We start from the raw sequence: 12,067 nt of genomic DNA on the forward strand, positions 1-12,067 counted from the left end.
CTGAGCTCACGCTCTGCAGAGTAGACGAGCAAGAGCAAGTTCCGTTCAGGCATTCCTTGCAGTATGACCAAATCTTCACCAAACAAATCCCCTTCACCACGAAATAATCAAACTCTTGTTTGTTTGAATTTCGTCATATTCCCGATTCAATTCTACTGATTTTACTTTAGTAACCTAAATTCATTTAGTTTGAATCTTGTTTTTTTTTCCGAGGTACTTGATTACTAACAATTCACTGTAGCACATAGGAAAACTTGCAGACGTCAAAACATCTTGGCAATGAAATTTTTACTTTGCTGAAGAACCATGAATTTCCCTATTGAAATGAACCTAAAGTCGAAATATATTCACAACTCACTGTGCTCTTCACGGACGAAACACACACACACACACACACACAGAGAGAGAGAGAGAGAGAGAGAGAGAGAGAGAGAGAGAGAGAGAGAGAACTCCTTTACGGCTAGGGGATTTTTAACTTCGCTTTTGGCAACACTGGCTAACCGCGCGAAATCAGGCGCAATCCCGACCCAGCTACCTGTGTAAAACGCGTATGGCTGCCGTACCAACGCAATTGCACTTGTTGCACTCATGTACTACAACGACATCGTTGCTATCCATTGTATTAGTGCTTATCAAAATGTCTCATGTTTAACAACGCACATATCAGTATCCTGTTTATTTTACGATAGCGATAATCGGATATATAAGGAAACAAATGTATTACTTTAAGGCGCCAACTCAATGTGCTAAAAACGAAATTAGGAAATTGTCTCACTTGCTTATAATACTATTGGGGGGAAATTGACTAGGAATCGGTATAAAAAAAAGACCAGCTAGTTTTCCCGCATTCTGCATTGCGATAGCGTGGAACGATGTAAATATTTGGTGAATTATTAGAACCAAAGATAAAGTTGAGACTACAATATCATGAGCAACGGTCAGAGACGTCATTTGTCGGGGTTGCCTCTTGGCCCACAGGACTTGGTTTGCCCCCCTAGTGTTTGAAATAAAACAATAATAATAACAGTAAAATGAACTCCAAGGCGAATCTTGTATGGCTTCCAAATGCGCACAAATTTCCAGAAATTTCTCCGGGGTGTTACAGCATCCCCGCCCCCAACCCCTACCAACAGCTGACATAAGTTCGAAACCTTTGCATCCCCCCCCAAAAAAAAAAAAAAAAAAAAAAAATCTTTGGAGTTAGGTGACAAGTGGCCCTAATATGAAGTATTTTATTTCACCTGTCACCAGTTTTGTAGTATATATTTCTTTACAACTCTATCTTGAAACAATTTTATAGTTAATATAGAAACGTTACTGACAACCTAGGTCTAGTAACTTAGTGGGAGGCACTGGGTTGCAGGGAAGACGAAGGAAGCCGCTGAGTCGTTACATGACTGATGGCTCATTACTGTGGCTTTTGCTTCGAAAACAAAGGTCAGAGGTTGCAAATCGCGTCTACATGTTTGATGACTGCCATATTAACGGGAAAAACAGCGTTGCTCGCTCTCTCTCTCTCTCTCTCACTTTCACACACACACATACTGAATAATAATTACTTTTTACCGACTTGAATCCATCTGCATCGAGCAAATTACGATAGAAATTACTATAAATATAAACATACCGCATGTTTTCTAAGTATCAGCCAATCAGAGGCCGCCAAACAAACGTCTCGTAGGCGCAAGAATCTACCTTAAATGAATCGACTATAGTAGTGCCACGACACTAACATTATCATTTCCCTTTTCGTGAACTCTTGGATCAAGACGATCTCGAATCGGTGTAAATTGCACATTTTACTAGTTAAAAGAAAACCCGCGCGCTATGGAACAAACAATTAGAAGAATTAAATGGCGTAATTCGGTTACATCAGCATGGAGATATATTTGTTGCTCTTTGAATGAAAATTTTGAAGGCCTGAGCGGAAAGTTCATAATGTATTTACTTACGATCGCATTGACAACATTTCCTTACATATTCAAGGAGAAACGTGGCTAACTTGATACATATATATTTAGAAAATAATAAAAGGTGGTTAGGAATGATTGATAGCCTTGTGTAGCTATAGAGTTCTCTTGGTTTCCCGCTATATTTGACTAAGCTGCCGCTCAGAGCACATTCTTCACTCATAATCACCAAATAAGGTTCTGTCAGTTCTTTGCAGCACGTCTTCGGCTCCTATAGTTTTCACATCAACCGTGCATTTGATGTCTAAGCCAGTCCCTTACGACGCTCCTGATTGGCTGTTGATAAGCCAATCACAGGGCTGGAAGCTTTCAGTCTCTCTCGAGAGTTCACATGGGTAGGATATATGTTCCACCTCTCCTGAGGGATAGGTCTTTCAAAAGTATCCTTCAGGAGAGGTGGAACATACATCCAGCCTATGTGAACTCTCTCGAGAGAGACAGAGTTTCTTGCCTTGTGATTGGGTTATCAACAGCCAATCAGGAGCGTCGTAAGGGACTAGCTTAGACATCAAAAACACGGTTTATGTGAATCTACTATAGCTGCAACCGCTTTTATTCCTTTTACCGTACCTCCATTCATATTGCCTTTCTTCCATCTTGCTATCCACCCCTCTCCTAACAATAATTTCCTAGTGCAACTGCGAGGTTTTCTTCCTGTTACACCTTTCAGACTTACCTACTCCCAATTTCCTTTCCGGCGATGAATGACCTCATAGGTCCCAGTGCTTGGCCGTTGTTAAACAACTAAATATATCTTCTTGACACTTAATTGCTTTCCTATATAAGGGCGCATCAAATTTGTAACCAAACCAAGCAGTCCTTCAGCTAAAAATGGAATTGAATTGACTATAGAATTAAGGCCGAAGGTTTGAAAGGTGTAATGGGATGAAAACCTCGCAGTTGCACCGTGACTCGATTGTTAAGAGATGGTGGAAAGCAAGAGCCAAAACGGCGGCAGATACATAGGCCTTGAGAACCAACCGGTGGGCCGGTAATAAAGTCAAGGAGGACAAATTCGCAATATTTCTTGGAGGTCATTATCTTTATATATTTTAACGTGCTCGGTAGGTTTGCCTAGTCTATAAGTCTATAAATGTATGAATCACATAATCATTCTTATGTTTAAACAGAAATCCCCAACGGGCTTGTACTAAACACACCGCAAAGGTGGATCCATAGAGAAAGAAAGAAAGAAAGAAAAAAGCAGGGGGTCACTAGCGAAGAAAGATTATTGAAAGTCTTTACCTTGATCACAACGGTACTAAGTTAATTACACTAGTGGTAAGTAACTTCGTGAATTTTTAGGTAAGTAATGTTAATCAAAATGAAAGTTCAATTTTACATTGTAAAATAATGGTGCTGAATCATTCAGGCTCAAGAATAGGCCTAGTGTATAAGTACCCTACATTAAGAAGAGGGAGCAAACCGTTTCGAAAACCGCTGAGCTACAGTTGTTTTGGTGCAGCGATTTCTGATCGCGTCATCGAATACCTAAAGTTCAAGGGTCTTTTAGGGCCGTTGTTCGCGTCTGTTTGTTCTTACTCTCTTCAAGATGAAATGCATAGACCTATATCCATTTATATATAATTATGTATGTATAGATACATATAATAAAGAGAGAGAGACTGATTTACGTACTGAAAGTCTAATACGTTTGTTTGCCAAAATAAATAAAATAAATGACAGATTACGGATGATTTTGAGAAGCACAATTATTAAAAAACGATTAAAGAAACAAAGGATTAAATCAGAATTGAATTATCATCACCTATTCCCGGTGTTGTTTTCTTACGCGATGGGTGCTGAATTATGACGCAGTTTTTCTCCTTGCAACATGGTACTAAGTCACTGTTCAGCTAAAACCGCAGAGTATTGAAGATAATATTGTGGGGGAGGCAGCAATCACATCCCGCCACCCCACCGAATTGAGACTCTTCTTTTTCTTCTTCTTTTTAATGCTACTACCCCTGTTCATAAAAAAATAAATAAATAAAAAAAATAAATAAATAAAATAAAAAATTAAGACAAACCAGAGTCCATTGAGTCACATTTGGGTAAATCCACTAAATGCACAAAAAGACATAAATCAACTGAATATAGAATTTAGGCCAGATGCCAAGCACTGGGACCAATGAGGTCATTCAGCGCTGAAACGGAAATTGGCAGTAAAGAGGTGTGACAGGATGAAAACCTCGCAGTTCCACTTAGGTAGAGTGGGAAGTAAGATGGAAGAAGGTATATGAAAGGAGGTACAGTAAAAGGAACGAAAGGGGTTGCAGCTAGGGGCCGAAGCACGCTGCAAAGAACCTTTGGTGCATTGACTATTCTCTTTGAAGAACTGAAGTTTGATGTAAACAGGGTGGTCCCCCCCCCCCCCCCCAAACTATTAGAGTCCACACGACAAACGTTCGACGAAGAACTCGTGGAACGACGTCTACGTGACGAGATAGTCAAACAAGTACGGTGTTCAGGAGCTGCTGCAGTTACTTGACTCAGGCAAGAAATAACGAATTGTGTGTGAATAATTAGTCACGTATATGTAAAAGAATTTAAAAATGACAATGAAAAATATTCGACTGAATACATCGTGACGATCTTAATATGGCCGATCTACCAAAACGTTTTCTCTCTCTCTCTCTCTCTCTCTCTCTCTCTCTCTCTCTCTCTCTCTCTCTCTCTCTCTATATATATATATATATATATATATATATATATATATATATATATATATATATATATATATATATGGGCCACGTAGGCCTACGTTAAACCATTTTTTACTCTAGTTTTAGCAAAAGCGAAAAAATATATACAGATAACCTTCTTTCTACATAACTTCAGTCAGAAATATATAATTGTTAAATCGCTGTTTTGACGCTCAAATTAAAATTAGCGTTCGTTCCCATATGTCGCCATGTGCATGAAAACGTTTGTCTGCAGTTTCACGTATTCCCAAGTGTGTGTGTGTGTGTGTGTGTGTGTGTGTGTGTGTTTATATTATCACATTTTGTAACAATAAAATCACACAGACAAACAACTATAAATATCATAAAGATAATGACGTCACCCCTCCCCCCAGGAATATTCGTCCTAGAGACGACACCATAAGTTCACTATCTCGGAAAGATCCAGATAAACAAATAGAACTGAACTGAATATGAATATAGGCAAAAGACCAAACACTGGAACCCCTGAGGCCATTCAGCGCTGGAACTGAAATCGACAGCAAAAGGATTGATAGGTGTAACAAGAGGAAAACCTCGCAGCTGCACTATGAATCAATTATTAGGAGAGGGTGGACAGTAAGATGGAAGAAAGAGAATATGAAAGGAGGTACAGTAAAATGAATGAAAGGGGTTGCAGCTAGGGGCCGAAGGCACGCTGCGAAGAACCGATGCCTACAGTACACTGCATGATGCGCACTGATGGCACTAACCTCCTACGCAGAAAAGAAACAAAACATCGCAAACTCAACCAAGGCTATGCTTCGAACCTACTGTGTGAACGACTCCTTAACCTATAACATTCGCCAACTGTTAGTGGCAATTATAGCCTACTATGGAGAAGGCTGGCAGACAACTCCTACAACAAAATGGTTAATTCTGCATCATACCAATACTGCACTAGCTACATAATAGAAGTACGTTTTCCGGGTCTGATTGAGACTAAAGTAACACCATGTATATGTGTGTGTGTATATATATATATATATATATATATATATATATATATATATATATATATATATATACGCGCAAATTCGCTGTTTTAGTTATTTCCTTCTTCAAACTGAAAACCCAGATTCAATAAATTGCGCAAAATCTTCGTGGTAGTGCTACTATATAGCAGAAATGGCTTAGAGTTTTAAAGCGATAGGAAAGAACACTAAAGGCGAAAGCAGCAATGTTAGTGATGCATTCAAGATTAATATACATTAATATTTACTAATTCTGTTATAGTAAGAAACTTCAACTGACTGTTGAGTAAAACTTGAAACTTTATTGAAAGTTAGGCCAATGGATATTGCTACGCAGTCTAAAGAACTTCTCAAAGGAAACAAGTAATCGATTCATCTGGTGACCCTGGCCAGGGGTTCAACGAGCGTCGGTTTTATCGTTAAAATTATTATTTTAGGAATGAGGTTCGGGTCTCCAGAGGAGGATGTCTGTCAGCTTCCCTTTGTTACACGATGCATCCTCTGTATGAGATAAGACCTACACTTCTTCTACAACGACTCTCATATCATTTGCAGGAGGGGGAGGTACACAAACAAGCAATGCATAAAGGATACACGGACCGCCTCGCTCTGCTTGACAATGGCGCCAAGCTTCAACAAAGAGTGATGTGTGCTACTTTGGCTCTTCATCTATTCGTCACCTAGTCCAAGGTACTATATAGTACTAAACATCGTACGGTAAATGTAAAGCAGACGACCGCACGAAGATAGCGTTTATCAATATAATTTTTCTATCACAATATAGAAATGGGTGTATGTAATACTTTGGTCCCCGAGGGGCTAGCGTCCCAAACAGCTTCCGCCATGTTTAGCAGCTGGGAGTGTGACGCTTGATTATTTTGATAAAAAGCCTAGGTATAGCACCAAGTGATGGAAGTCCTATAGGTCTAGCTGTACCACCCTTGTTGCTATTACTGTTAATCTATTAATGTGTTGTTATTCCACCGATTTTGCCGCATATTTAGACATAAAACAGACGAATGCAATTTTATGAAATGTCGCATTATAATAACTACACCTTTAATTACACACTGAAATTTTTAATGACTGGGGTCAACTGACTTGGCGATCATGTTCGGTATGCAGTAACCTGTAATCGATTAAGATTTTTGTCAGTATTTTGTATATCTACGTTATGTTGGCAAATTAAGATTTATTTTTTAAAAATTCGATATCACCTACGTAAATTTGGCTGTGATATGGTTTTCTTGTCTTGTGACTTGGAATCAATAAGTTTTAAAAATCTGGGAATATAGAGTATGACTTTATTAAAATATGGTTTGTAGGCTAATATTGGTAGAACAAACGATCATATGCAAAATCAAACCATTTGTGTTTGGGATGGTAGCGCAGCCCCTTGAAGAACGCCTCCTAACCTGCCCTAGGGTACCATAAATCACAGAGTGACACACTGGGATGTTTCTTGACGTAATTTTACCCTGGCCACCTGACCTAGCGCCTCAGCGGCGTGGTTGGTATGGTATTAGCGTCCCACCTCGGTGATCGCGGTTTCGATTCTCGGCCATTCCATTGAGGAGTGAGAGATGTGTATTTCTGGTGATAGAAGTTCACTCTCGACGTGGTTCGGAAGTCACGTAAAGCCGTTGGTCCCGTTGCTGAATAACCACTGGTTCCATGCAACGTAAAAGCACAATACAAACAAACAAACCTGACCAAAGGGAATTCGCCATCCGGGAACTTCTCCGCCCGCCCCCCGAACCTCAATTGGGATGGATAGGTTACCATAAATCATAGAAAAATCAACATTTCCCTCTTTGTTGCTGTCTAAAAACGGGAAGTATGGACTTCTGGTCTCTCATCCAACCTACTTTGACCTTAAGACTACGATATTATACTTCGGTCCATAATATATTGTCAAATGAAAAGAGGTGATGAGGATGAATGGGCCTAATCAATCATTTCCGGCGAAAATTAATAAAAGATTCGTCGATATCACAACAAAAACTATATGAAAAACGGTAGGCCTATTTCACATTCATAATCCCCTTTTTTCCGAATAATCGTTGTCTCCAGATCCTACACACACACACACACACACACACACACACACACACACACACACACACACCCATATGCATTATCCTTTTCCTATTAAATTCGTCAAAATCTCGTTAATGACTGCGAAAGAATTCCTAGGCTAAGTCACATTTAAAATACCTCATAAGATATACTATACATCGTTGTCAGTCTGTTCATTTCTAGATACGACTTTTTTTTTTTTCTTAGCTGATAGGTAAGATGGGTGAAAGAAGAGTGGGGGTAGTTAGCTAGCTAACCTTGGTAGGGAATAGTTTAGAAAGTTAAGTATTAGTAAGAGTAAGGTAAAGTGTGGTTTATCCACGATTATATTTGGGTAAGGGTACAATTTTCTAGCTAATATTAACATAATACAATAATGATTATACATTATATGACATGGTGAATTGTACAGATTACATATTTTGAATTTTATTACATAATATAGTCATATTTAATAAAGTTCCAATTTTCTAACTCTAAACTTAATTTTAATTATCATAATGATTTTGCATCATATCTACATATTAAATTCTACAAATTACTTTTTCACAAGACATTTCTTAATTAATAGTATAATGGTCGAGGTTCATCGCGATGAATATATGAAGATACTCTTCTCCACCATCTGTGGTCTGTGTTGTTTGGGTCAAGGTTTCTCTCTTCTGCTTCTGATTCTTCTACTAATTCACTATTGTATTGAACTAGTTTACTCCATATATTGGTGGCCAGTCTGTATAATCTCTGATTAATTGGTTCTACTTTGTATTTTTTATGTATTTGTTCTATATTCAGATCGTCATCTTCTTGATTGTTTCTCACTGCAGACCTTAGAATCTTATTTTGGAATTTTTGTAATGCACTTATATTGGAAGTCGATGCTAAGCACGTGGGTATTGGTGGATATTCCATTATTGGTCTGATTAGGCTTTTGTAGAAATGGATTTTGATAGATGTGATCATATTCCTAAACCTTTTCAGCTTTATATTTTGTGTTCTTGCTATCCTTAGCCTTTCTCTCACATGTCTTGATATTCCCCTTTGTCCGAATTGCATTCCTTGTATTCTTGTACTTTTAGTAAAATTCATTGGTTGTTGGTCTAACAATATTTGTGCAGGTTTGTATGCAGATACCGATACTAGCTGGAATTTGGATTTATTTGTCTTTATCTTCCACTACTTTTCAAATTGATTTATTCTTTCAATTTGGTTCATTGTTTTTTGTGCTACTTCTCTTTTCAAATTTGGGTCCCTTCTCCTTGTACGTTTTTCTGGGTGTATGACTATTTGAGTTATATCATCTGCAAAACAGACATCAGTACAGTACTCGGGTGGTGGAGTCATATCTGATGTATATAATATGAATAATGTTGGACTGAGTACAGACCCTTGTGGGACTCCACTTAGTAACGGGAATGGATTCCCTATGTAATTTAGTGACTTGATTGCTGCTGTTCGATCTTTGATGAAGTTGCATAGTATTTTCTCAAAAATGCCTGGAAAGTTGAGATGTAATATTTTGTATTGAAGTCCTTGTATCCATACTTTGTCAAATGCCTTTGTTATATCTCTACATACTAGGTTGCATAGGTATCTACTTCTTTGTGACAGTGCAATGCTCTCATATATTGTTGCTATTGCAATCTGGGTTCCTCTTCCTTTTCTAAATCCATATTGACTTTTATTGTGTAGCTGATTACCTTCTATGAACTACACTAGTCTGTTGTTTATTATTTTTTCAAATATTTTGCCAGGTATTTCTAGTAGTGATATTAGTCTAAAATTCTCTACCTGGCACGTATCTTTTCCTGGTTTGGGTATCAAAATCATTATTGCATTCTTGAATATAATTGGAAAATATCCCATTGAGAGAGCGCAATTTTATATTTCTCTCAATATTTCAAGTGCAATATCTGGTAAATTTTGAATTATGACCTTGTTAATTCCACTTCTTCTTGGTGCCTTGTGTTTAAAATTTTTAATTATCATTTTGATTTCCCATAATTCTATTTTCCTTGTTAGAGGGCAGTCTTCATTGAGTCTGTTTATGTCGGCTGCATGATGCGGATTCGTTCTGTGTCTATGTTGTTCAATGAATTCATTGACTATTGTCTCATGTTGGTTGTCGAAATTTTGGTTATCCTCCTGCGTTATCTGGAATATTTCCTGACAGTAGGTCTTGTGCAGTACTTCTTTCTCTTGGTCATTATCTGGAATATTTCCTGACAGTAGGTCTTGTGCAGTACTTCTTTCTCTTGGTCATCATATATTTTCTCATTCCTATGCTTTATGTATGGCGATGTATTAGTTTTGCTTCCCATCAGTCTTGCAACGGAGTTCCAGAAATGTTTAGGGTTATTGTACTGTATTTGTGTATTTTTTATTAAGTCTTCCCAATTTTGATGATATAATCTTGAGTTTTCTTGTACTAACTGTTCTTGTAATGATACATATCTTCTCATCAATGTGTTCCAACCTGTTATAAGTACTGTGTTTTGGATGTTGTTGTAGTGCCATTGTATCAATTTTAACTTATCACTACTATATAGGGTGTGGAAGTGTTGTGTATTTAGTTATGGGTATATGATTTTTTTATAGCTTCCTCTATATTTTTATACAATTCTTCAAGTTCTTCGTCAACTATTTCTTTTGTTATTTCTATTTCATTTGAATTTTTTGTCGGTTGTCTACTAATTTTTCCTTCTTTTTCATTTTTGAAGCCTTCCCAGCTTCCTCTTTTTATATTTGGTATTTTTAAGGGTGGAATCATTATTGGATTTGTTGACAATTTGATTACCATTGGTATATGATCGGAGGAGGTTGCTGGCCCTCTTGTCATGGCAATATTGAGGTGAATTTTGTTATTTCCTAATATTATGTCTGGCTTTCCTTTTCTGTTATTTGCTACGAAAGTATCAAAATCAGGTCCTAAGTGTATGATATACTTTCTACTTATTAATCCGACAATTTCTTTACCTGTGTAATTAGATTGCCTGTATCCAAATAGTTGGTGTCTGGCATTTAAATCTGCAATGAGATAGGTGGGTTCCTTCCTGTTCATTAACTTCATTACATCTGGAAGCGGGAAATAATATCTTCTTGGCGGCTTGTAAGCTGTAGCGATCACGATTGGTCCTTTGTTAGTTTGAATTTGAACTGCTAAAAAGTCGTCTTGGAAATCGTCTATTATCTTATGTCTAATAATTATTATTCCTGATTGCTATTGCTATTCCTGCAAAGGGTTCATCAGCAAAGTTTTACGTATATGTATTATATCCAAACATTTTCATAGTTTCATTTCGTTTCATACCATGCTCATTGATTAATATTATGTCGGGGTCTTCTTCTCTATATATATTGTATAATTCAAATTTCTTTGTTTTCCAAGATTTCACGTTGTGCTGAATTATTTTAATTCTTCGCAGAGTTAAGTCCATTTGAGTTACATTGGTCTAATAATTGTGTTCTTTTTTTTTCATTTTTCCGTTTTCTGGTATTCTTGGATACTGGCGTTGTATTTTTTGATGCTGAAGTTGATCCCTGTGGATTTTGTAAAATGGGAGAACTGGAGAAATCCGAGAAGCTTAGTAGTGAGGCTTGTATTTCTTCTGTTAATTGATGCTGCGTTTCTTGTAGATTACTTATGCGTCCTGAGGGAAGGATTGGTGAGTTCGAGTCCGAATTGGGCTCATTCCCGGGTATAAAGTCTTCATCTGATGAGGAGTCGTCTTCTGAGACGACGTTCTAAAACAGTATTTTCGACACCAGAGACATTACAGCGAGTTCACGCACAGCATATTGGATATTTGCAAAGTCTTTCCCACAAATTAGTCTTGAAGGACTCTTAGAAATTACCAATGGGCCAAAAAACAAAACAAACAGACTAATGTGGTGGACTTTTGAAACATCTGCTGACAAAAGTGTCCGCAATCTTGCCCTTCCTGGGAAGCACTTTGACGTGTGATAGTACAAAGTTAAGGCAGGCGTTTTTCATAAATTGCGTAAATATTTATATTCATACTTCTTTTTCTTGTGCTAATTAGTTATCACATGTTTAAAGGAACACACCATTGCGGGAAGTGTGTTCTGAGTTGTAGGCATAGTCGTAAATATTATTATTATATAATAAATATCACCTGAACAATATATTTTTTTCATAGTTACCTACTCGACAGTATTTTCAAGCGAGTGGTGGTGAGATATATTTTTTTCTTACTGAATAGCAAATAATGGTCGTTCGGCTAATTTAAAGCCAACTAGGTCTAAAGAAAAGGGATTACACCTTACACTTTCAGTGAGTGTGAAGAAATAGAGCACGTGCGCT

This window comes from Macrobrachium nipponense, chromosome 1 (assembly GCF_015104395.2).
Source record: "Macrobrachium nipponense isolate FS-2020 chromosome 1, ASM1510439v2, whole genome shotgun sequence".
Taxonomy (NCBI): domain Eukaryota; kingdom Metazoa; phylum Arthropoda; class Malacostraca; order Decapoda; family Palaemonidae; genus Macrobrachium; species Macrobrachium nipponense.